The sequence below is a fragment of the Antechinus flavipes genome, chromosome X (genome assembly GCF_016432865.1).
Source record: "Antechinus flavipes isolate AdamAnt ecotype Samford, QLD, Australia chromosome X, AdamAnt_v2, whole genome shotgun sequence".
Lineage (NCBI taxonomy): Eukaryota > Metazoa > Chordata > Mammalia > Dasyuromorphia > Dasyuridae > Antechinus > Antechinus flavipes.
In genome coordinates, this window is record NC_067404.1 from 61,298,839 (window position 1) to 61,326,313 (window position 27,475).

Genomic DNA, 27,475 nt, shown 5'->3' on the forward strand with positions numbered 1-27,475 from the left:
ATCTTTAAAGCACTTTATCCAACCTGTCCACCTAAATGAAGGAGTACAATGCAAATTGTTCTTCAAATGGCTTGAAATGTAGGGATAGGAATAGACCGTCCCTTGGGTTCCATCCTAATAGGATCAAATTGCAAGAATGTTATTCAATTATATTTTCCCAGCCCTGGCCTGGCCTGGCTCCCAGGGATTCTGGAGGTGGAATATCCAGGAGAGTTCGTTAGAAACGCATTGGAGGGTTCCCGTATCAGAGCTCAAGTTTAAAAACCGTGTGCCAAGCTGCTTCAAGCTCTTAAGATGGGCAAGTTCCAGCCTGCCCGTCACATCAACACATGCTCCATCCCTCTAGGAAACCAAACCAGGCAGCTTAAAAAGAAGTGATTGTAGGGCTTTTTATGGAACTAACCTCTCTCTTCCCTATTAATGAATGGATTGTATTGTACTCTAATTGGGCCACTTTTTTGTCCATTTTTCTGAAGGTCCTTTAATGACAGACTCTTCAAATGACTCCCCTAACCTGATCCCCAACCCCAGGTGAATGCGAGCTGCCTTCTGGCCTCAGATTGTCCTAGAGCACATGGTCTGGCTCTCCTTCTCCCTGATCACAACCTACCTAGTATTAAACATGTTTATAGTCACACCAACTCTCCACATTGCTCTGTGAAGCCAGGAGCTGAATTAGACTTGAGTGTTTTGCTTAGGACCTTCCACACAACAGAAGCTTCATAAATGTGTTCAGAGTAAATGTGATCTTGCCTCTGTTGCCCCCTCTTGTGAGACCCCATTGCCGTATGGACACTAGAGATGCTCTCCTTTTGGGAAAGACACAAGCTACGGGACTAACTGGTCTTTGAAGATCCAGCTGTGATTTTTTTAAAATAACTTTTTATTGATAGAACGCATGCCAGGGTAATTTTTTACAGCATTATCCCTTGCATGCACTTCTGTTGCAATTTTTCCCCTCCCTCCCTCCACCCCTTCCCCCAGATGGCAAGCAGTCCTTTACATGTTGAATGGGTTGCAGTATATCCTAGATACAATATATGTGTGCAGAACCGAACAGTTCTCTTGTTGCACAGGGAGGATTGGATTCAGAAGGTAGAAATAACCCGGGAAGAAAAACAAAAATGCAAGCAGTTTATATTCATTTCCCAGTGCTCTTTCTCTGGGTGTAGCTGCTTCTGTCCATCTTTGATCAATTAAAGCTCTCTTTATCGAAGAGATCCACTTCCATCAGAATACATCCTCAAACAGTATCGTTATTGAGGTATATAATGATCTACTGGTTCTGCTCATTTCACTCAGGATCAGTTCATGTAAGTCTCGCCAGTCCTCTCTGTATTCATCCCGCTGGTCATTCCTTACAGAACAATAATATTCCATAACATTCATATACCACAATTTACTCAACCATTCTCCAATTGATGGACATCCTTTCATTTTCCAGCTTCTAGCCACTACAAACGGGGCCGCCACAAACATTTTGGCACATACAGGTCCCTTTCCTTTCTTTAGTATCTCTTTGGGGTATAAGCCCAGTAGAATCACTGCTGGATCAAGGGGTATGCACAGTTTCCAGCTGTGGTTTTAAAGTAATGCTACTATTGGGTTGTCAGCTGATTCCTTTTTTTTTTTTTCTTTCCTTCTTCAGTCATACATGGTGTCCTATTTCCTCATGGAATTTTTTTTTGTGAGTCTGTTATCCAGTACTATCACCCCTTTTCTCAACTCCTTCCTTCCATTAGTGGGCTGGAGTTTGAGGGTGGGATTAACGGAGACAAAGCCTGACCTCCGTAGAGCTCACTATCTTCAGGGGATTGTAATAGCCAGAATAGCTGGAATAGCTCCCTGACCCATCCTCTACCCATCTGAGCTGTTTTGTTGGATCCATTTGTGAGCTAGAACTGAGGATACAGAGGCTTCTGGGTAAACCTTTTGCTGACTTTCTTCTTTTTATTTATTTATTTATTATTAAATATTCTCTTTTTTTTCTTTTATTTTATAATAACTTTTTATTGACAGAACTCATGCCAGGGTAATTTTTTTTACAACATTATCCCTTGCACTCACTTCTGTTCTGATTTTTCCCCTCCCTCCCTCTACCCCCTTCCCTAGGTGGCAACCAGTCCTATATATGTTAAATATGTCGCAGTATATCCTAGATACAACATATGTGTGCAGAACCGAACAGTTCTCTTGTTGCACAGGAAGAATTGGATTCAGAAGGTAAAAATAACCCGGGAAGAAAAACAAAAATGCAAATAGTTTACATTCATTTCCCAGTGTTCTTTCTTTGGGTGTAGCTGCTTCTGTCCATCATTTATCAATTGAAACTGAGTTAGGTCTCTTTGTCTAAGAAATCCACTTCCATCAGAATACATCCTCATACAGGATCGTTGTTGAAGTATATAATGATCTCCTGGTTCTGCTCATTTCACTTAGCATCAGTTCATGTAAGTCTCTCCAAGCCTCTCTGTATTGATCCTGCTGGTCATTTCTTACAGAACAATAATATTCCATAACATTCATATACCACAATTTACCCGGCCATTCTCCAGTTGATGGGCATCCATTCAATTTCCAGTTTCTAGCCACTATAAACAGGGCTGCCACAAACATTTTGGCACATACAGATCCCTTTCCCTTCTTTAGTATTTCTTTGGGATATAAGCCCAGAAGTAACACTGCTGGATCAAAGGGTAGGCACAGTTTGATAACTTTTTGGGCATAATTCCAGATTGCTCTCCAGAATGGTTGGATTCGTTCACAACTCCACCAACAATGCATCAGTGTCCCAGTTTTCCCGCATCCCCTCCAACATTCATCATTTTTTCCTGTCATCTTAGCCAATCTGACAGGTGTGTAGTGGTATCTCAGCGTTGTCTTAATTTGCATTTCTCTGATCAATAATGATTTGGAACACTCTTTCATATGAGTGGTAGTAGTTTCAATTTCATCCTCTGAAAATTGTTCATATCCTTTGACCATTTATCATTTGGAGAATGGCTTGATTTCTTATAAATTTGAGTCAATTCTCTATATATTTTGGAAATGAGGCCTTTATCAGAACCTTTAACTGTGAAGATGTTTTCCCAGTTTGTTGCTTCCCTTCTAATCTTGTTTGCATTAGTTTTGTTTGTACAAAGGCTTTTTCATTTGATATAATCAAAATTTTCTATTTTGTGATCAGTAATGGTCTCTAGTTCATCTTTGGTCCCAAATTTCTTTCTCCTCCACAAATCTGAGAGATAAACTATCCTATGTTGTTCCAATTTATTTATAATCTCGTTCTTTATGCCTAGATCATGGACCCATTTTGATCTTATCTTGGTATAAGGTGTTAAGTGTGGGTCCATGCCTAATTTCTGCCGTACTAATTTCCAGTTATCCCAGCAGTTTTTATCAAATAATGAATTCTTATCCCAAAAGTTAGGATCTTTGGGTTTGTCAAACACTAGATTGCTATAGTGGACTATTCTGTCTTGTGAACTTAACCTATTCCACTGATCAAGTAATCCATTTCTTAGCCAATACCAAATGGTTTTGGTGACTGCTGCTTTATAATGTAATTTTAGATCAGGTACAGCTAGGCCACCTTCATTTGATTTTTTTTTTTCATTAATTCCCTTGAGATTCTCGACTTTTTATTGTTCCATATGAATTTTGTTGTTATTTTTTCTAGATCATTAAAATATTTTCTTGGAAGTCTGATTAGCATAGCAGTAAATAAACAGATTAGTTTAGGGAGTATTGTCATCTTTATTATATTTGCTCGGCCGATCCAAGAGCACTTAATATTTTTCCAATTATTTAAGTCTGGCTTTATTTGTGTGGAAAGTTTTTTGTAATTTTGCTCATATAATTCCTGACTTTCCTTTGGTAGATAGATTCCCAAATATTTTATGCTGCCAACAGTTATTTTGAATGGAATTTCTCTTTGTATCTCTTGCGGTTGGATTTTGTTGGTGATGTATAAAAATGCTGAGGATTTATGGGGATTTATTTTGTATCCTGCTACTTTGCTAAAGTTACGAATTATTTCTAATAGCTTTTTAGTAGAATCTCTGGGGTTCTCTAGATATACCATCATATCATCTGCAAAGAGTGATAGTTTGGTTTCCTCATTGCCTACTCTAATTCCTTTAATCTCTTTCTCGACTCTTATTGCAGAGGCTAGTGTTTCTAATACGACATTGAATAATAATGGTGATAGTGGGCAACCTTGCTTCACTCCAGATCTTACTGGGAAAGGTTCCAGTTTTTCCCCATTGCATATGATGCTTACTGACAGTTTTAAATATATGCTCCTGACTATTTTAAGGAAAAGTCCATTTATTCCTATGCTCGCAAATGTTTTTATTAGGAATGGATGTTGGATTGTATAAAATGCTTTTTCTGCATCTATTGAGATGATCATATGGTTTTTGTTTGGTTGGTTATTGATATAGTTGATTGTGCTAATAGTTTTCCTAATATTGAACCAGCCCTGCATTCCTGATATAAATCCTACTTGGTCATAGTGTATTATCCCGGGGATGATTTTCTGCAATCTTTTTGCTAATATTTTATTTAAGATTTTAGCATCAATATTGATTAGGGAGATTGGTCTATAATTTTCTTTCTCTGTTTTCAACCTACCTGGTTTAGGTATCAGTACCATGTCTGTGTTGTAAAAAGGAGTTTGGTAGGACTCCTTCAATTCCTATTTTTTCAAATAGTTTATTTAGCATTGGAGTTAATTGTTCTTTAAAAGTTTGGTAGAATTCACATGTAAATCCATCTGGTCCTGGGGATTTTTTTCTTAGGGAGTTGGTTGATAGTTTGTTCTATTTCTTTTTCTGAGATGGGACTGTTTAGGATATTTACTTCTTCCTCTGTTAGTTTGGGCAAGATATATTTTTGGAGGTATTCTTCTATTTCATTTAAGTTGTCGAATTTATTGGCATAAAGTTGGGCAAAGTAACTCCTAATTATTGCTCTAATTTTCTCTTTGTTAGTGGCGAGTTCTCCCTTTTCATTTTTAAGACTAACAATTTGATTTTCCTCTTTCCTTTTTTAAATCAGATTTACTAAGAGTTTGTCTATTTTGTTGTTTTTTCATAGAACCAACTCTTAGTTTTATTAATTAATTCAATAGTTTTTTTAACTTTCAATTTTATTGATCTCCTTTTATTTTTAGAATTTCAAGTTTAGTGTTTGACTGGGGCTTTGTAATTTGTTTCTTTTCTAGCATTTTTAGTTGCAAGCCCAATTCATTGAGCTTCTCTTTCTCTATTTTATGCAATTAGGCCTCTAGAGATATGAAATTTCCCCTCATTACCGCTTTGGCTGCATCTCATACATTTTGGTATGATGTCTCATTGATATCGTTTTCTTGGGTGAAGTTATTATGTCTATGATTTGCTGTTTCACCCAATCATTCTTTGGTATGAGATTATTTAGTTTCCAATTATTTTTTGGTCTACTTTCCTCTGGCTTTTTGTTGAATGTAATTTTCATTGCATCGTGGTCTGAAAAGGATGCATTTACTATTTCTGCCTTTCTGCATTTGAGTTTGAGGTTTTTATGTCCTAATAAATGGTCAGTTTTTTTTTAATTTTTATTTTAAAAAAATTTTTTTTTATTTAATAATTACTTTATATTGACACTCGTTTCTGTTCCGATTTTTTTTCCCTCCCTCCCTCCACCCCCTCCCCTAGATGGCAAGCAGTCCTTTATATGTTGGATATGTTGCAGTATATCCTAGATACAATATATGTTTGCAGAACCGAACAGTTTTCTTGTTACATAGGGAGAATTGGATTCAGAAGGTATAAGTAACCCGGGAAGAAAAACAAAAATGCAGATAGTTCACATTCGTTTCCCAGTGTTCTTTCTTTGGGTATAGCTGCTCCGTCATTTATCAATTGAAACTCAGGTCTCTTTGTCAAAGAAATCCACTTCCATCAAAATATGTCCTCATACAATATCGTTGTCGAAGTGTATAATGATCTCCTGGTTCTGCTCATTTCACTTAGCATCAGTTCATGTAAGTCTCGCCAGTCCTCTCTGTATTCATCCTGCTGGTCATTTCTTTCAGAACAATAATATTCCATAACATTCATATACCACAATTTACCCAGCCATTCTCCAATTGATGGGCATCCATTCATTTTTCAGTTTCTAGCCACTACAAACAGGGCTACTACAAACATTTTGGCACATACAGGTCCCTTTCCCTTCTTTAGTATTTCTTTGGGATATAAGCCCAATAGAAACACTGCTGGATCAAAGGGTATGCACAATTTGATAATTTTTTTGGGCATAATTCCAGATTGCTCTCCAGAATGGTTGGATTCATTCACAACTCCACCAACAATGCATTAGTGTCCCAGTTTTCCCGCATCCCCTCCAACATTCATCATTATTTTTTCCTGTCATCTTAGCCAATCTGACAGGTGTGTAGTGGTATCTCAGAGTTGTCTTAATTTGCATTTCTCTGATCAATAATGATTTGGAACACTCTTTCATATGAGTGGTAATAGTTTCAATTTCATCCTCTGAAAATTGTCTGTTCATATCCTTTGACCATTTATCAATTGGAGAATGGCTTGATTTCTTATAAAATTGGGTCAGTTCTCTATATATTTTGGAAATGAGGCCTTTATCACAACCTTTAACTGTGCAAATGTTTTCCCAGTTTGTTGCTTCCCTTCTGATCTTGTTTGCATTAGTTTTATTTGTACAAAGGCTTTTTAATTTGATGTAATCAAAATTTTCTATTTTGTGATCAGTAATGGTCTCTAGTTCATCTTTGGTCACAAATTTCTTTCTCCTCTACAAGTCTGAGAGATAAACTATTCTATGTTCCTCTAATTTATTTATAATCTCGTTCTTTATGCCTAGGTCACGGACCCATTTTGATCTTATCTTGGTATATGGTGTTAAGTGTGGGTCCATGCCTAATTTCTGCCATATTAATTTCCAATTATCCCAGCAGTTTTTATCAAATAATGAATTCTTTTCCCAGAAGTTAGGGGCTTTGGGTTTGTCAAACACTGGATTGCTATAGTTGACTATCCTGTCTTGTGAACCTAGCCTTTTCCACTGATCTACTAATCTATTTCTTAGCCAATACCAAATGGTTTTGGTGACTGCTGCTTTATAATATAATTTTAGATCAAGTACAGCTAGGCCACCTTCATTTGATTTTTTTTTCATTAATTCCCTTGAGATTCTCGACTTTTTATTGTTCCATATGAATTTTGTTGTTATTTTTTCTAGATCAATAAAATATTTTCTTGGAAGTCTGATTGGTATAGCACTAAATAAATAGATTAGTTTAGGGAGTATTGTCATCTTTATTATGTTCGCTCGGCCGATCCAAGAGCACTTAATATTTTTCCAATTATTTAAGTCTGACTTTATTTGTGTGGAGACTTTTTTATAATTTTGCTCATATAATTCCTGACTTTCCTTTGGTAGATAGATTCCCAAATATTTTATGGTATCAACAGTTATTCTGAATGGAATTTCTCTTTGTATCTCTTGCTGTTGGGTTTTGTTGGTGATGTATAAAAATGCTGAGGATGTATGGGGATTTATTTTGTAGCCAGCTACTTTGCTAAAATTATGAATTATTTCCAATAGCTTTTTGGTAGAATCTCTGGGGTTCTCTAGGTATACCATCATATCATCTGCAAAGAGTGATAGTTTGGTTTCCTCATTGCCTACTCTAATTCCTTTAATATCTTTCTCGACTCTTATTGCCGAGGCTAGTGTTTCTAATACGATATTAAATAATAATGGTGATAGTGGGCAACCTTGCTTCACTCCAGATCTTACTGGGAAAGGTTCCAGTTTTTCCCCATTGCATATGATGCTTACTGATGGTTTTAAATATATGCTCCTGACTATTTTAAGGAAAAGTCCATTTATTCCTATGCTCTCACGTGTTTTTATTAGGAATGGATGTTGGATTTTATCAAATGCTTTTTCTGCATCTATTGAGATGATCATATGGTTTTTGTTTGTTTGGTTATTGATATAGTCAATTATGCTAATAGTTTTCCTAATATTGAACCAGCCCTGCATTCCTGGTATAAATCCTACTTGCTCATAGTGTATTATCCTGGTGACGATTTTCTGTAATCTTTTTGCTAATATTTTATTTAAGATTTTAGCATCAATATTCATTAGGGAGATTGGTCTATAATTTTCTTTCTCTGTTTTCAGCCTACCTGGTTTAGGTATCATAAATGGTCAGTTTTTGTATAGGTTCCATAAACTGCTGAAAAGAAAGTGTACTCCTTTCTGTCTCCATTACATTTTCTCCAGAGATCTATCATATCTAATTTTTCTAGTATTCTATTTACCTCTTTACTTCTTTCTTCTTTATTTTGTGGTTTGATTTATCTAATTCTGAGAGCGCAAGGTTGAGATCTCCCACTATTATAGTTTTGCTGTCTGTTTCTTCTTGCAGCTCTCTTAATTTCTCTTTTAAGAATTTAGATGCTATACCACTTGGTGCATATATGTTTAATATAGATAGTGCTTCATTATCCATGCTACCCTTTAGCAAGATATAGTGCCCTTCCTTATCTCTTTTAATTAGATCAATTTTTGCTTTAGCTTGATCTGAGATCAGGATGGCTACCCCGGCTTTTTAAACTTCACCTGAAGCATAGTAGATTTTGCTCCAACCTTTTACCTTTACTCTGCATGTATATCCCTGCTTCAGGTGTGTTTCCTGTAAACAACATATTGTAGGATTCTGGCTTTTAATCCATTCTGCTAACCGCTTCCTCTTTATGGCGGAGTTTATCCCATTCACACTTATGGTTAAAATGACCAATTCTGTATTACTTGCCATCTTGTTAACCCCTGTTTATGCTTTTTTCCCCTCTTTTCCCCTTACCCCACTTCCCAGTATTAAGCTTGTGAGCACCACTTGCTTTTCACAGCCCTCACTTTTTAGTATCTCTCCCCCCGCCTTAGAGTTCCTCCCCCTATCTTACCCCTTTCCCTCACAGTTTCTGTATTCCCTTCCACTTAGCTTATTCCTTCCCTTTTCATTCTTCCCTTCTCACTTTTCAATGAGGTAGGAGAAGTTTCACCATAAAATGAATATGTCTAAAATTTTTCTCTTAAAGCCAATTCTGAAGGCAGTAAGATACCCACTATATTCATCCCCCTCCATTCTTTCTCTCAGATATAATAGGTTTCCTTTGCCTCTTCCTGAGATGTAGTACCCCCACTTTGCCCTTTTTCTGGTACAATGTCCTTTCCACATCTAGTTTCTGGAACAAGGTATACATGTATTCTTTATACATCTTTATAGCAGAAATATAGTTTCCAAGATTTCTTTTTACCTTTTTAGGTTTCTCTTGAGTTCTATATTTGTAGATCAAACTTTTTATTAAGTTCTGGCTTTTTCATCAAAAATAGGTGAAATTCGCTTATTTCGTTGAATGTTCATCTTCTTCCCTGGAAAAAGATGCTCATTTTAGCTGGGTAAGGTATTTTTGGTTGCATACCAAGTTCCTTAGCCTTTCGGAATATCATATTCCAGGCCCTTCGATCCTTTAATGTGGATGCTGCTAGATCCTGGGTGATCCTTATTGTGGCTCCTCTATATTTGAATTGGGTTTTTCTAGCCGCTTGCAGTATTTTTTCCTTCATCTGAGGGTTCTGGCATTTGGCCACTATATTTCTTGGTGTTTTGATTTTAGGATCCCTTTCAGTGGGTGATTGATGAATTCTTTCAATGTCTATTTTACCCTTTGTTTCTATGACTTCTGGGCAGTTCTCTTTGATAATTTCCTGGAAATAGTGTCCAGGCTCTTTTTTTCATCATACTTTTCTGGGAGTCCAATAATTCTCAGATTGTCTCTCCTGGATCTGTTTTCCAGGTCTGTTGTTTTCCCCAGAAGGTATTTCACATTCTTTTCCATTGTTTGATTTTTTTTAGATTTGCTTGACTGATTCTTGGTGTCTCCTCGAGTCATTCAATTCCAATTGTTCAATTCTGATTTTCAGTGAAGTATTTTCTTCACTCACTTTTTAAACATCTTTTTCTAATTGTCCAATTGAGTTCTTTTGTTCTATGGAATTTTTTTTCCATGTCGCCAATTTTGTTTTTTAGAGAGCTATTTTCTGTTTCCAGTTCACTAATCCTATTTTTCAAGGATTTGATTTCTTTAACCCCTCTCTCTTTAAATGAGTGGGATGACTTCTCCAGACTCTCTTGCTAAGCCTCCCTCTCCTTTTCCCATTTTTCTTCTAGCTCTCTTGTGAGAGCCTTTTTAATTTCTTCTATGAGATTCATCTGTGCTGAGGAACAGATGGTCTCCTCCTTTGGGGATTCATCTGGGGATTTTAGTCTCCTCAAGGTTTAGAGTCTGTTTCTCTATCCGTATAGAAGCTGCCAAAGGTTAAGTCCTTTTCAGTTTTTTGCTCATTTTGTCAGAGAAGAATCAAAGACAAACTGGCTAAGAAAAAAAGGAAAAAAAAAACCCTAAATGGAGTCTGCTTTTTTGTGGGGAGGGGCTGGCTGGTGTTACCGAGCTTCCTCTATAGACTGCGGGGGCAGCAGCGAGGCACTAGCAGGACTGTGCTACGCCTGCGCTCTGAGACTCTGAGAGCGTGCTGAGACACTGTGGGGGAGGGGTGGCCAGGTCCCAGAGAGACTTCAGCTGCTCCAGGTTGTATTCTTCACCCCCCCCCCTCCCCGTTTTTAGCTTCTCTGCTGGGCTGCTGGCTCGCTGCCAGGGCAAAGTATCCAATCCTGTAGCAAAGCTACCTCCCCTCCCCACCCCCAGAGATGGCAGAAATCACACCCCACCCCCTCTCTGATCTTCTCGAGCTGCCTGCCATGCTCTTGCTGCCGCTGCCTGCCCTCAGCCTGCGCCCGATTTAAAACCGGCCCCACCCTTGAGCAAAAACAGACCTTTCCTGGCGAATCTCAAGGATGTCTTCTCTTGGTAACCGTGGGGTTTTTTTCAGTCAAATATTAATTCAGAGGCTTGTCATGAAATGGATTCTGAGACAAAACGCGGAGCTTACACAGCTGTGTGCCTCCTCTCCGCCATCTTGGCCGGAAGTCCTGACTTTCTTCTTCTGAGGCAGTGGTGTCAAAATCAAAAGTACAAGGGGGCCACTAATCTGCACAGAAGACATAAGGCTCCCTGAGGTTGCACAGTGGCTTCATTTGAAAATGTAGTATTATCCACACTTGATTGTTTATTTTGCTCAGTATAATTATATTGTAGCTACACAGGCCTGTCCCACCTGCCATTTGCTACTTCTGCTCTAAGGGAATCCATCCATCAGCTGGCTGTGGCTCGCCTAGCTCTGTGCTGTTCAGACACCAGTTAGGTTTTTTTCAGAGTGAAGGGGCGTCTTCTTTTGTTTTTTGTCCTTTGATGTTTTTTGTCTTCCTTTCTCAGTTACTCTGCTCATGCTCTCTTCTTTTCCAGTTGGAGGCAGTCTTATCAATGACACTAAGTAGCTTCTACATCCATCTTATCTCTCTCTCTCTATCTAGATATAAATAGATATTCTAGAATATCTGGAAGAGAAATAGAAATAATAGAAAAAGCTTTGCTCTGAGAGTCAAAGGACCTGGATTCAAATCCCACTCTCACCACTTTCTCTGATTTGGGCCAGTCCTTTCCCTCATCTGGACTCTGGTTTCCTCCACTGTGAGATGACTGGATCGGACCAGATTGCTCAATTTCCATTTAGCTCAAAATCAATGAACTATGGTCCTATGCCCTTGTACTCAGCCTTCTTTGATGCATACAGTTAAATGGAAGAGAAGAAATGAAGGTGACAGATTGAAGAAAAATGACCAAGAAGTCAAAATGCTTAACCTTGGATTTAAACTCCTCCCGGACCATCATTCCGTTAGTGAATGCCTTATTGTGGAATAATGATGGAAAGAGAATCATGCCAGTATAGGATGCGTTTCACTTGTGAGTGGGAGGATGCACATCCATGTGTGTCAAGCCCCGTGAGAGGCTGGCCCTCTGCCAGAACTAAGAAAATCATCTACTCAAAAGAATTGTGTCATATTCCTTGTGAAGCAAACCATGGTGAATGGCATTTCAAAAGCAGGGAGACTGGGGACTGTTCTACCAAGGTAGCTCTTTCATTCTTCATTGGCATAAGTGTCTGTACACATTTAATGTTAGGTTAGACCAAAGGTCCCTTTCTGTTCGATCAGTATAGGATATTGGAATGTTTTGTAGCCCAAGATCCGAAAGCAGAGCACAGGACCATAGAATATGAGCCCAAAGGGACCTTAGAGCACATGTATTCCAATCTCATTGTTTTACAGAGGAGGAAATCGAGGCTCTCACAAATTACTTAAATTGCCAAGGTCAGATATCTTATAAGTAGATCCAACATTTGAATACAGGTCCTCTGATGCCAAATTTAGTGTGTGTTCTACTGTACCTCAAACCCTTTTTGCCATACTTTCTACCACATGAGAGACAGAAACTTAAAATGTTGTAGAAAGTGCTCTGGAGTTACTCTCCTAGTCCTTTCCCTGTCATTCCAGGTTTCCAGAGTATGGTAGCTAGTTCTCCCTTCAGAGTACAGGGATATCCAAGAGGGGTTGAGAACGTCTCTTTGATGCTATAGCTCATGAACCCCCACCAGTATGCTTCACCTCCAAAGCTATATATTGATACCAATTAGTCAGGCAGACTTAATTAACTTTAGAAATTGCGTATTTGCCAGTTATATGGAAGGAAGACATAATCTCCACTACTTCTCCCCCTTCCCCCCTCTCAAGTCTGTGACAAACTCTCCCAAAGTACATAGAGTCCCAGGAAAAATAGACTAAAGCTTAGAGGGCTAACCAGCTTTTGGTTGCTGGAAATCCTTTTCTCCTCTTTGTGGGGATATTCATGAACTTTCCCTTAAGCATGTTGTAACTTTCTGTAGAGCCTTGAATCTGTTTTTCTCATCATATCCAGCCTGTTTTGGGCTCCCAAATTAGGCTCTGCTGTCAATATCTACCGTCCTGGGGATACATCTAGAACATCAATGAAAAGTCCAAATCCTCTGGGCCCCTGAAGTTCATGAGAAGAGGGTTCAGGGGATCGGTGGAAGGAGAGGAAGATACAGTTAGAGGGTGAAGAATTCTCGTTCCTTCTGCCTCACATGATAACTGTTTGGGGGTTTGACTGGAAGCTTCCACTTGCTAAGCTGCTAGATTCTTGAATCCCTGATTCCAAACTAGCTTCCTGGGTCTTTAAAAGGTTCAAAGGGGGTGACTGGAATCCCCAACCAATCTCAGCAGACTTCTTTTTTGGAATTTTTTTATTATAGTTTTTTATTTACAGGTTATATGTATGGGCAATTTTTCAGCATTGACAATTGCAGAACCTTTTGTTCCAACCCTCCTTCCCCCCACCCTCTCCCCCAGATGGCAGGTTGACTGGTACATGTTCAGTATATTAAAGTAGAAGTTAAATACAATCTATGTATACATGTCCAAACAGTGATTTTGCTGTAGAAAAAGAGTCAGACTCTGAAATAGTGTACAATTAGCCTGTGAAGGAAATCAAAAATGCAGGCGGACAAAAATAGAGGGATTGGGAATTCGATGTAGGGGTTCACACCCCAGCAGATTTCTTGCTGTACCTCCTTCATACCTCAGATTGATTGATTCAATAGAGATGTGTTCTCATATGACAAGGTATTATCCCTTGTGACATCCCATATGACATCTTTTTTGTCAATTCTTTAAGTGAAGTGCATCTTTAATAATGCAGTCAACCCCTACCCTTTCAAAACGTTGGAGCTGGAAAGAACTTCATGAATCTTTTCCAATCTTCTTCTCCTTCATTTTATTGATAAGGAAACTGAGTTCCAGGGAAGGCGGGTGATTCATTCAGGGTTAAATAGATTGTAGCTCTTTTATGGCAGAGCCTGGGATTCCAGTCTGGATTCAGAAGAAAGAAAAAAAACAATAGGGAAGAAAGCAGAATCCAAATTGTCCAGATGTGCATCAGTCAACCAACATATTCTTGGGCCCCTCCCTGTGCTAGATAACGGGCAAACCATTTTAATGTACATTGATCTCACTCTAGACTCAGTCTTTGACCTCAAAGAGCTTATATTGTAGCTGGCACAAGAGTTTGCCTACTCATAAAGCAATTGGAGAGCAATGCAGAACTAGAAGTGGTGGAGGAATTCTGATAAAGGAGACATCGTTGTGAGTGTACTTTTTCAATTAAGACTTGTATGGGACCTCAGAGATCTTCAGGAAACTGAGACCTAGGGAGGTTAAGAGAGGGCAGCTAGAGGGCGCTGCAGCGGATGGAGCACTGGGTCTGGAGTTAGGAAGGCTGTTTCCTGAGTGCCAATCTGGTTTCAGCCACTTCCCAGCTATGTGACCCTGAGGAAGTCACTTTACCCTGTTTGCCTCAGTTTCCTCATCTGTAAGATGAGCTGGAGAAGGAAATGGCAAAGCCCTCCGGTATCTCTGACAAGAAGACCCCAAATAGGGTCACAAAGAGTCAGCTATGACAATAGAGCAGAAGTTACCATAATCCCCCAAAATCACGCAACACGTAGCTGACCTAGAATTTGAAACCAGATTCTCTGCCTCCAAATGCCATGCTTTCCCCATTGTAAAATGCTACTTTGTGTAAGGTTTCCTAAAGGAGAGTTGAGAGGAAGGGAAACATGCTTCTCAGACACGAGGTACCTGAACTGGGCCTTGAAGAGATGGGTTTGATTTGGATAATTCTAGCAGGGCTGGAGCAACGAGGAAATCCCAGGAAAAATCTGGTGGATGTTACTTTTTCCCGGCCCCAAAAGTTCTCTGGTTATCTTTATTCTGGTAACAGTTCGTGCAGGAGAATGCTACTGTTCTCTCTGGTTCAAAAAATGAATGTGGCCTCTGATAAACTTGGCATAGTCAGAGATGGCAGCTGTTTGTTTTTCTGCTTCCTCATTCGGTGGGCCAATCTTAATTGCTTCTGGGGTGTTTTTTTGGTTCTTGTTGTTGTTGTTGCATATCCTGTTGAGAAACTTTGTGCTGTTTCTAGGCTATCGTTCAAAAGATGATTTCATCTTTGATTCAGTTTGACATTAATGATTAACTCTCCCTCCCACACTTCTCCTACACGTGCCAAATTACTTTCTTTGTTCAGGCAGAATTCTGGTAGGTAACCAAAAATGGAGCAGAGATAGTTTAGAGCTCAGCTCCTCCTATATTCTTCAGGTGGCCTTGGGTATGTGCCTCATGTAGAAAAGTTAGTCAATAATTGAAATACTTTCAATGTTTCTAATTTCCACCAAGATGCCCGCTCCTAGTTTTGGGAGAGTATCGATCAAGTTGGTTTTCCACATCTCCTTTTAATTTACCTGAGACAAAGGTTCATCAGACTATGGCTAGTTGACTTTTTCCTTTCTCTTTCCATGATGCTGGGATAGGAGAGAGAGCCAGGGCCACTCTTGGATTGTTGCCCCATATTATCCTGGCTTGTGGTGCCCAGTCAGAAAACACTGGGATGCTTTCCACAGGGGCTCTGGATTCTGAGACCAGCTCCCTACTTGGGAGCAAAGCAATTCACGATCCTCTAGAGTCAGGTGCTGTTAGAAGGAGGAAAACAAAAAGGAAGGGGGAGGCTGGAATGAATAACCCATCAGCTCCAGTGATCTATGTAACTCCCTAGAGTCAGTGTCTCCAGGCCAAAGGCTCCTATGCCAAGGGTTCTGGATGGGGCCCGTACCCTGCATTCCCTGCTGTTTCCTCATGGATCTCCCCAGTTCCACAGTGCAGCTTTCTGGTCCTCTCGCACTGATTATAGGGTCATAAGCTTGAAAGAAATCTTTAAGATAATCTAACATCTCCAGTTTCAAGGTGGGAAACCTTTTAACGTATTTTGCTTTTTATTTAATGTAATTTGCTTTTAACGTATTTATTAGGGGGTCTAAGATGGAGAGCGGTTTGCAGTTGGGTTCAAATTCTGCCTCTGATCCACACTGCCCTTATGATCTTTAGCAAGTCACTCAATGAGTATCAGGCAAGAGTTACTATTCTGCACTGGTAGAGAGTTTTCACAGTGGGAGTTGTCTAGCTCCATGAAATCACAGGTTTCCCCCCCCCCCCCACTCTCCCCCGCAAGTGCTAAGTATTGTGTCTTGTGCTGTGGAGAAAAAGACTATGAAAAAAATTTTGCTCTTCACTTTTCATTTTTCAGATAAAGAAGCTGAGGTCCAGGTGGTTAGAGTGACTTGTGTAAGGTTATATAGCTAGACACATTTATGAAGCCCTCACTATGTGCTAGATACTGTCCTATGTTGAGGATTTGAAGACAAGTGAACCTCGCCCTGCCCTCAAGGAGCTCCTTGCAGTCTAGCCAGTGGAGGAAACACGCACATATATAGGTATATCCAAACTAGATGTAGATACGGAGCGATTTGGGAGATGAGATGGGCAGCTGAGGGGTGAGAATCAGGAAAGGCTTCATCTCAGAGGTTCTGCCAAGATAGTGATATGACTCTGAGAGACTGAAAGGGTGGTGATCTCCTCAACAGAAATAGAGAAGTTTGAAAGAAGAAAGAGCTTTGGGGGAGAGACAATGGCTTTACTTTGGAATGTGGTAAGTTTGAGATCTCTGCAAGATCTGCTGTTCAGATCATCCTTCAGGCAGTTGATACTGAAGGACTAGACCTCAGGAGAGAGGCTGAGACTAAGGCTCCGGTCCTTACGACCTGTCTCCAGCCTCTTTTTTTGGTCCAGTTCTTCTCAGGAAGATGTCTGATAGCACTGGATTCTGGCAACCCACCCCTGGCCTCTGTCTGTGCCCCCAAATCATCTCCAGGCCTTCAGTGGGTATCTCCCAAGCCGACTTCCCTACTGCTACCTCTTCTTGCTTCCTGACTTTACTCCCGTCAGCCACACCTTTGCCTGTTCCTGCCCACTGGGAGGCCCTCTTGAGTATATTATAGGACATAAAATCACCATCTGCCACAAGATTGATTCTCAGGGCGGGACCTTGGATGGTCTAATTAGGTATATCCCTCCAACCTTGAGACCTCCAATCACTGATAATCTGCCTGGATAAATTTCTTAATGCTTAACATACTCGTATCCCCCTCATATTCATCCCATCCTAGTGTTTTTGTCCCCCCAACCACTGGACCCTGTTCCCCATTGCCAATTGGCCTTTCTCTCAGACCCCTGGACCCTCCCCTTCAGGGTCTTATTCCAGATCTCCCCATTTCTTCTCTTGTATCTCAAATGCCTTATAGCCACAAAGGAACACAGCCCTTGGTCTTCTGTATGATCTTCAATCTCCCTATTGCTCAGTTATTTCCCAGCCTATCACCCCCGTCTGGACTAAACTCTCTTTCTTAACCCTCTTAATCTCTTGGGGAATTAGTTTAGCTCTATGTCATCCTCTACATTCCAGTCTCTTGTCTCATCTCTGATTGTGCTTTGCCAGAGCTTTACCTTGAATCCCACCCACCATCAGCCTCCTTTGCTCCTATTCATGTGCTGATGAAGAGATGGAGAAAATTTGGGAAACTGCTGGCTGGGTTTGCTACAAATTTGTGTTACTCAATCTCAACTCTGCCTTCACTGCAGTCTGGCAATCCTCTTACACCTCCCTAATAATTCACTCTCCCACTCATCACAGCAGCTCTTCTAAACCTTTTCCTCCCTCCTGCAACCTCCCATGATGCCTTCTCCACCTACCTTTTCAGCTAAAATGCTGGCTTCATACCTCTGCTTCTTGAGGCAAGAAAGCCTCTTGCCAAGAACTCCCTTTCCCCCTCCTCATCTCACATCACTCAAAATATTTCTCCCCCTCTCTTCCTTTGCTCCCATCTCCCGGGAAGAGGGATTCTGGCAATGCAAAAACTCTTCACGTGTATCTTTGATCCCATCCCTTCTTCTCCAGCAGATTGCCCTCACTCTCATCTTCATTCTTTCCCAAAATGCTGCCCATGTCCTCCCTCCTTCCTACTGTCCCTGCTAGCAGTTGCCTTGTATTTCTCATGCCCAACCCGACTAAGCTCCATGAAAAAGTCATCTATAACCAGTGCCTCTCCTTTCTCTCCTGTCATTCTCTTCTAAACTTTCTGCTGTTTTGCTTCTGACCTCATCATCCAAGAGAAATTTCTCTTTCCAGAGTTACCAGTGATTCCTTAATTGTCAGATTGAATGGCCTTTTCTCACTTCCGAGCTTTTCTTACCTCTCTGCAGTCTTTAACATTGCTGGTTATGCTTTTCTGTAAGGATGCCCTCTTCTCTCTTTTTGATGACACTACTCTTTACTGGTTCTCTTCCTACCCGACTGACTCTTTTTCTCAGTCTTCTTTGCTAGATTTTCCTCCAAGTCACTCTCACTAACTGGGTGCCCTACTCACCAAAACTTTGGCCTGGGCCTCCTTCTCTTCTCCCTCTTTACTATCTTACTTGGAGATTTCGTAAGCTTCCGTAGGTTCAGTAATCTCCATGTAGATGATTCCCAGATCTATATATCCAGCCCTAATCTTTTTTCTGACCTGCAGTCTTGCATCAGCAGCTGCTTTTTAGATATCTCAAATTTGGTATCTCAAACTAAACGTGTCCAAAACAGAACTCATCATTTCTTCCTCCTAGATCCTCCCTTCTTCCTACCTTTTTTATTACCATTAAGGGCACCATTGTGCTCTCATCCAGGCCTGCAACTTCAGTACGGTCTTTGACATCCTTGACTGTGGCCTTTCCTTCTGTTTCCTGTGTCCTCTCCCTCTAATTGGCTGGTTGCTCTTAGCATCTTCATTTTAAGGAGGCGATCCCGGTCAACCATTTCTTCATTCCTCTCCAGGTTCTGCTCCCGATTGTAGGACTTTCCCCACAAGGCCCTGAATTGGGTACCTTCGTGTTGTTCCTCCCTCTTTGAAACTCCCTTTTATGTGTTGCCGTCCTTCATTAGAATGCAGGCCGCTTAAAGTTAGGGATGTTGTAGGTTTCTGTTTGAGCTTCACAGCATGTTTTGGAAAAGTCCTCTTCTTACCATTCACACAGACATCATCGTGATATATATATAACCCTCATCGTTTCACTCTCAGACCACTGTGAGCCTTCTGGCTGGTGTCCCTGACTCCAGTCTGGCCTTCCTTGGTCCATTTTCCACTCACCCGTCTAAGTGATTTTCCACAAGTGAGGATCCAGCCATGTTACCTTCCTACTCAGTAAACCTCAGTGGCTCCTTACCGTCTGTAAGATCAAATAAAAAGAATCTATTTGGCATCTAAAGTCCTTCCCAAACAACTGGTTTCTACCTTTCCAGTAGTTCATCTCGCTTGCAAAAAGAGTGCATTTTGAGACTTTGCTCTTCCTCAGACATACCACTTTATTTCCCATCTCCATGCCTCTGTACTGGTTGTCCCCCATGTCTAGCATGCTTTCTCTCTACCTCCTGGCTTCTCTGAAGATTCAGCTCAAATCCCACCCCTGCAGGCAACCTTTCCCAGTTCCCCATATTACTACTACTTTCTATCTGACATTACCCTTTTTATATTGTTTATTTTCTGTTCTATATAGAGTCATTTGCATGTTGTTTCTCCCATTAGAATGTGAGCTCTTTGGTGGTGGCGCTGGGGGCGGGAAGCCTCCTTTGCTCTACTGCTTGGCATGGTAGCTGGCACATAGTTAACACTTAATAAATGGCTGTTGGCTAACTGGTAAGTATGTTTGTGTGGCTTGAGAAATAGTAACTAATCACCCACTTAGAACAGAGGGTAAAAACTCTTCATAATAGTGGCCAGGAAGTCAGTCAACATTTATCAGTACCTACTACGTACCAGGCGCTGTGCTTGGTGCCATGCATATAAAAAGATACAAAAGAGCCCCTGGCCTCAGAATCTCTTATGATTTAGGCGGGGAGACGACATGCCAACAAGTATCTACAAAGCGAGTTATACAGTCCTATCTCAGAGGTATTGTGGGTTTGGGTCCAGATTGCAGCAATCAAGTAGATTTCACAACAAAGCAAGTTTCCCAATGCATGTAAGAGTTATATTTATACTATGGTGTAGTCTATTAAGTGTACAGTAGTATTATGTCTAAATATATATACCCCTTAACTTAAAAGCACTTTATTTTTTTATAATAGCTTTCTATTTTTCAAAATACATGCAAAGATCGTTTTTAACATTCATCCTTGCAAAACCTTGTTTTCCATACAAAAATACTTTATTGCTAAAAATGCTAACCATCATTTGAGCTTCAGTGAGTTGTAATCTTTTTGGTGCTAGAGGGTCTTGCCTCCATGATGATGTTGACTGCTCAGGGAGGTGGTTGCTGAAGGTTGGGGTGACTGTGGCAATTTCTTAAAATGAGATAACAATGAAGTTTGCCCCAATGACTCTTCCTTTCACTTGAATACTTAGAAGCCTTTGTCGGGTTATTAATTGACCTAATTTCATTATTGTTGTGTCTCAGGGAATAGGGAGGCCCAAGGTGAGGAAGAGAGATGGGGGAAAGCTATTGGAGTAGTCAGAACACACACATTTATCCATCAAGTTTTCTGTCTTCAGGGGTGGGTTCGTGGTGCCCCAAAACAATTACAATAGTAACATCCCAGATCACTGATCACAGATCACCATAACAGGTGTAAAAATAGTTAAAATTTTTGAAATATTGTGAGAATTTGCAAATTGTGATGGAGACGTGATGTGAGCATGTGCTGTTGGGAGAATGAAGCGGATAGACTCGCTTGACACTAGGTTGCCACAAACTTTCAATTTGTAAACAAAAAAATGTAATAGCTTCAAAGTACAATAAAATGAAGTGCAATAAAATAAAGTATGCCTGTATACGGGATAAATAGAAAGTAGTTCTAAGAGACAATAAGAAATAGAGAGTAATCATAAGATACTAGAATTGAGGGAATGAGTAAAGCTTCCAATAAAAGAAAGGCTTTCAATCGGAACTTAAAGAAATCCAGGGAGGTCAATAGACAGATTAGGGGAGAGAGAGTGCTTCAGTCATGAGGACCAGCCAGAGAGAACGGCCAGAGATGGAAGGTCTTGTTCATGAAAGAGCCAGGACCCAGTGTTATTGGATAGAAGAATATGTTCTGGGGAAGAAAGTGGAAGAAGACTGGAAAGGTGGGTTAGGAAAAAAAAGAGTGGGTTGGGAAGGACGTTCAGTGCCAAGCAGAGGATTTTGTATTTGATTTTTAAGGTAACAGGCAGTTTATTGAGGTGTGTGTGTGTGTGCATGTGTATGTCTTACACATAGTTAGAATATTAGACCCAGATTTTGGGAAAATTACTGTTGTGACTGAATGGAGCATGGATAGATTGGAGTGGGGAGAGACTTGAGGATTATTATAATAGAGCAGGAATGAGGTGATGAGAGCCCACACCAGACTATTGGCAGTGGCGGAAGAGAGCAGGTCATGTATTTGAGAGATGTGAAGGTGAAATTGACAGGCCTTGACAACAAATTGGATGTGGAGGTGGTAGTGAGAAAGAGTGAGGAATTCGGAATAACCCCAGCTTGGGAGCCTGAGGGACTGGGAGGATGGTGATGCCTTCTATAGGGAGGGTAGGAGGCAGGGAAGGCTTGGGGGAAAGAGAGTTCTGTTTTGGACACATTGAGTTTAAGATGTCTACTGGACATCCAACTTGAAGTTTCTTGTGAATTTGGAGGTGAGAAGAGAGGTTAAGGCAGAAGAGCTACAATGGAGAGTCATTGGCATAGAGATGGTAATTAAGTCCAAGGGAGCCCATGAGATCACCAAGTAAAGTAGCAGAGGCAGAAGACAAGTGAGCCCAGAACAGAAACTTGAGGGATGTCTACAGTTAGAGGCTGTGATCTGGAAGAGGATCCAGCAAATGAGACAGAAGGAGAGGTCAGAGAGCTAGGAGGAGAACCAGGAGAGAGGGGTGTCCCCAAAAGCTAGGATTTAGTTACAAAGGACAGAAGAAATATATGATGATAGCATGGCAAAAACAAGACACAGAAATTCAGAAATGCACCAAATAAGACAAAAACTATTTTGAGCACGATGGGACGAACATATAGAATTTGTTGAGATGATGTAATTATTGGTCTCCTGGAAGAATGCTCAAAAAGAACCTAATTTCAGGACTTCCTTCAGACATTTTTTTAAATGATCCAGAAGCACTGGGAAAAATGAGAGCAAAATACTCCTCAAGAGCATCCTGAGGATGCGGTTAGATGAGCCCATATTAGTCGGGAAAGGAGCAGAGCTCCTGGGAAGGCTGTTCTACTGAGAGGTGAAATCAGACATTAAATAAACTGCAATAAGGTGGTCTGAATTCTGGCCTCTCTCTAGGACTCGAGACCGTGCCAGGCTAAGGGCTCAGTCTGAAGCCTACCATTTAGGAGAAAGCAAGAAAAAATGGACATGAAACTTGGAAAGCTTCTTTGGTCATGGTGTTCGAGCTCAGAGGATTTCATGGTAGGAGAAGAATAAGATTTGCTTTTGCTCTGATGTGTGTGAAGACTGGAATGTCTTTAACATGTGAATTGGGGCATATGTGGTTTTATTGAAAGAAAAAGGCATTTCAGATGTAGAACAAGGCAGTGCTTTATGAAGCAGCTGGACTGTCGCCACTCAGCTGGACATCGGTGTTTGAGTCAAAATATCAGCTACCGACTTGTATTTTTTGGAAAACTTCAGCTGCCTTCTTTTGAGGAACACTCTCTGGTTATGTCTACGTGCACAAGCATCGTCATGTTCTTTGCCTCGAGCTGGCTTTTCCCATCCTTTTATTGTTTTTAGGGCTCAGACAAGGTGAGAGTAGGGAAGATAAATTGGGGGTGTGCATGTAATCATCTTGGCTGCTCAACTGGTTCTGAACAGGTCTGTTAGTGGCTCATGTTCAGAGTTTTAAATTGACAGTAAAAAAAAAAAAAAAAAACTCTTTGATTTGTTAGTAAGTGGAGAAACAGTCAGTAGTAAGAGGCCAGGCTTCTCGGGTCAAGTTCTGCCTCAGTACTCTACAAAGACTAGAGATCTAGATGCTAGGAAGAGGGAGGAGATCCAAGAGGGCAGAAAATCCTGAAGTAATGGGAAAAGAGAGATGCTCCCTGTTCCCTGTGGCTTGCTGGGTTTGGCCATAGCTTTATCCCCTAGCAACTGATGTCACGATAGTTGTTCCCTTTTAAGAATTCCAGTAGTATGTAGAAGCTATCATTCATTGCATATTACCTTACATTCCTTCATACCCTGTGTCCGTGCCTGCCTATGTGTATGTCTTGCTTGCTTTAAAAAATGTTTTCTATTTGGAATTCAAAAGACCCAAAAAAGCATTTCTGCATATACAGTAGGACATAAAATGAAGATCATACATGAGATTGAATCTATTTCATACAAATGTCACTTTCAAAAAATGTCCTTCTTGCTTTGCTTTTTCTAATTTTTGCTGGGCATTTAAAAATTTTCAGTGATCTCCTTTTTGGACATCATTGTTGCTAAGTTGCTAAGTTTCCCACCACCCTACTTCCAAACTAAAAATGGAGTGAGAAAAAAACCACTTGTAACAAAAAAGCAGGAAAATGAGTCCACATAGTGGCCGTGTGTCTTTCTGCACATTTTGTCCTTCCCCTGGCAGGACATGAGTACCACGCTTCCTTTTGGTCCTTCTGGAAATGGAGTTGGTCCATTTCTGTCATCTGTCAGAATTCGGAAGTTGTTTTTCTTTATGGCGTTGTTGACCTTTTATAAAGTGTTCTTCCGCTCATTCCTGTTCTGTTCCCAGTATCCAGTATTCTCAGAAATTGTCTCTTTCATCATTTAAAAAAACAGAACAATGACATTCCATTACAGTCAAAGGCCACACTTTGTTCTGCTCTTCTCCAAATGAGACATCACTCTTAGATAATAGTTTTTCATATTTCTTTTTGTTCCTCTCTTACTAATCCTTGTAAGATCAGGAAGTTGGATTTGCTTGTGGCTAAACCCTCCCTGGTATCATCCTTTTTCTTTTTTTCTTTTTTTAAATAAGTTTATATTGACAGACTCCATGCCAGGGTAATTTTTTACAACATTATCCCTTGCACTCACTTCTGTTCCGATTTTTCCCCTCCCTCCCTCCACCCCCTCCCCCAGATGACAAGCAGTCCTATACATATTAAATAGGTTACAGTATATCCTAGATACAATATATGTGTGCAGAACCGAACAGTTCTCTTGTTGCACAGGGAGAATTGGATTCAGAAGGTAGAAATAACCCGGGAAGAAAAACAAAAATTCAAGCAGTTTATGTTCATTTCCCAGTGTTCTTTCTTTGGGTGTAGCTGCTTCTGTCCATCCTTGATCAGTTGAAACTGAATTAGCTCTCTTTATTGAAGAGATCCACTTCATCAGAATATATCCTCAAACAGTATTGTTGCATCAGTTCATATCATCCTTTTTCTTAACCCATCACTGCGTTCCTGCCCATTTCTCACCAAATTTGCTGTCTTTGATCTCTGTCTCTTGTCTCTTTCTCCATATGTTTATGTGTTTGCTTGCCATTGTCCAGTTTAGATATGAGTGAGATTTCTTTAATGCCTGCTCCCTTCCTCTCCAATCCCCGCATATCTTAATAATAAGAAATAGTCTTTTGTGGTCCCCTTTCCTCTTTTCTATCTTATTGTAACCCTCCCTTTGCTCTTCCTTCTCTTTTCTCTCTTAATGCCCTCAAAATAGAACCAAAGCACTCCCATCTTCCCTGGTTTTCATATTCACTTCTTGATCCCCTTTGAAGAAATGAAAATTCCAAAGAGACACTGTCCATTGTCATATAGCCCCCTCCACTTCCTCCAGTAAATTTACCTTTCTAGATTTCTCAGAACTTTTATGTTTTCATTTCAAAGTTCCTACTTCACTCAGCTTGTTTCATTGGAGATGCTTGAGAGATTCTGGAGAGGTTCTGGAGAGGTTCCGGAGAGGTTCCATTCTCACCCCTTCCCCAGTTTGATTATATTCAGCTGTGCAGGGTAAGTTATCCTTGAACATAAACTTATAGCTTTTGCCTTTTGGAATATTGCACGCCAAGATTTCCTGTCATTTATAGTTGAAGCCACCAAGTCTTGTGAGATACCCTGACTTTGCTTCCTTGGTATGTGAACCAAGAACTTGCCACTTGAATCTTCGTGGCTGCTTGCAGCATTTTTATTTTGATGCCAGAGCTCTGGATTCTGGCTATAGCACTCCTGGGATTTTTCTTTTGAATTCCCTTTCAGGAACTAAGGGGGAGATTATTTCTATCATCTCTTTGCCCTCTGGTTCTAATAGATCGGGCAGTTTTCTGTTATTATTTCTTGAAATATTATGTCTAGACTTATTTTGGGAGGTGGGGGGTGGGTTAGGGTTTTTAGGAAATCCAGTGACTTAAATTCTCTTGCCTGAACTATTTTCCAGATCAGCTGTCTTTGATGTGTGACATCTTACATCTCTCTCCTGTGTTTTCAATCTTTTGATTTTGTTCTGATATTTCTTAATGTCTTCCAGAATCATTGTTTGATCTGTCCAGTTTTCGGATTTTTTCTTTCCGGGGCAAAGCTTACCGTGTTCACTTCTTAACTAATTATTTTCTTTTTAGTTCTTTTCTCTAGAGCTTCAACTCAGTTTGATCCTCACAACAACACTGGAAGAGAGGTGTTATTATAACTATGCCTATTTTACAGATGAGGAAGCTGAGGCTGAGAGAGGTGAACTTAAGATCCTAGCTAATGTCTGAGTCAGGATGTGAACTCAAGTTTTTCCAGCTCCAAGTCCAGCACTCTAGCCACTATGCCACCTAGATGTGTAAAGTGACTCATCTGAGGTCCCATAGGTGATGAATTTTAATCCTTGTCCTCTGACTCTAAAGTCATTTCTCTTTCTATTGAACCATATTGCCTTTTGTAAACCTGGTACTGTGCACTCATCAATGCTTGTTCTCTTAGTGTATACACACAGACACACACACACACACACACACACACACACACACACACACACAGTATCTATATGGGATGAAGGAATAAGAAAGCTTTCAGGTTTTGATGTATTTATTCTAAACTTAGAAGCGACCAACACATATTCAGCTACACAAACACAAAGGAAAGACTAATCATACATGAAACTGTGCTTTTATTTGGACTTTTCAAAAAGTACCTGTGAACAAAGGTTCCCTATTTATTTCTGCGGTCCTTTCTGAACTTCATCTCCCCTCCTTCCATATCCACCAACCGTGGCTGATGTTTCCATTGAGTTTCCACTGATGTTTCCATGGTTGGTGCAGTGTATAGAATACTAGCCCTTGACTCAGGAGGACCTGCATTCAGATTGGCCGTGGACACTTAGCTGTGTGACCTCAGGCAAGTCATTTAACCCCGATTGCTTCAGCTAAAAAAAAGTCACTCACCTTGGTCACAGAAGAATTCCATGGTTGGAATCATTGTGTTTGAGTCAGCTTTCTTCACACTGTCTCACCTCATAAGAGGCTTCCCATATTTTTTTGTTCTCTCTATTTGTCATTTCTTTTGATGAAATAATGTTCCATGGCATTCATTCATCATAGTTGAGTCAGCCATTTCCTAGTTGCTGGAAATATACATTGTTCTCATTGTCTGGTTATTACAAATTATCATAAAGCGGCTATGATCAGAGTGAACCATCAGGGTACAGGGGATAAGACCACTGGATTTGTGGTTAGTGGATCCTAGACACAGCTATTTATTTCTTTTGTGAACTTGGACAAGTCACTTTCCTTCACTGGTCCTTGATTGCCTTCTCTGTAAAATAGGAGGGTTGTATTAGTTGGCCTTGAAGACTACTTCTGGCTCCAAATCTAATACTATTTTTGTTTAGCTGAGTCTTATTATTTCAGTAACATTCTTAGAATATGGTCTCAGCAGTGAGATCACCAGGTCAAAGGGAATGAATTCCTTTCTAGTTCTCATTGTACATTGAAGCATTGACTTTCAGAGGGGACGGAGTAGGTTGCCACTTAACTCATTTCAACAGAGATGTATGCTTTTGGTGAACAGAAAGCTTACTCATAAAAGCTAATGAACGTCTTAACCGTTGGATTTCTTTTTTCTTGTCAGTTCATCTGATTCATATAATGGAGAATTACAGGTTCAGGTTCTTTCTCTGTTGGAAATGTCCCAGCTGTAATGACGAGTAATTACTTCCCTTTCCCATCTCGGACTTACGTATAACCCCGGTTCTGCTTTTCACAGATTCTTGAGTGGAATTGATGTGGAAGTATACTATTGGTTTATGTGTGGTAATGTAAAGTATACATTTTTAAAAGATCAGTTACTCTACCTCTTCCCTCTACCTCCATCCTTCTCCTCTGAAAAGAAGAATTCTGGGGCCACATTCTGCTCCCATGAACTGAAGGGCAAGTTTTTCATTTTCAGATCTGTAGCTACAGAAGTTAGTCTTTAGCTTGTGTCTGTCTCTCTCCCTCTCTCTTTTTCTTTCTTATTTTATTAGTTTTCCTTAATTTTTATTCAATATCTCCT

General features: G+C 40.2%; 1 protein-coding gene and 1 long non-coding RNA gene across 2 annotated transcripts in view; both read left to right on the forward strand.

Moving 5' to 3' along the window:
- The window catches only part of LOC127543071 (uncharacterized), a 13,844-nt gene extending 7,214 nt beyond the window's left edge, over nt 1–6,630 (forward strand). The window contains exons 2-3 of the long non-coding RNA XR_007949124.1: nt 1,096–2,855; nt 6,435–6,630. This is a non-coding gene — a long non-coding RNA (uncharacterized LOC127543071). The remainder of the gene's footprint in view (nt 1–1,095; nt 2,856–6,434) is intronic.
- Nucleotides 1–27,475, forward strand: part of SH3BGRL (SH3 domain binding glutamate rich protein like) — a 96,206-nt gene that overhangs the window by 32,371 nt on the left and 36,360 nt on the right. The window lies entirely within an intron of this gene.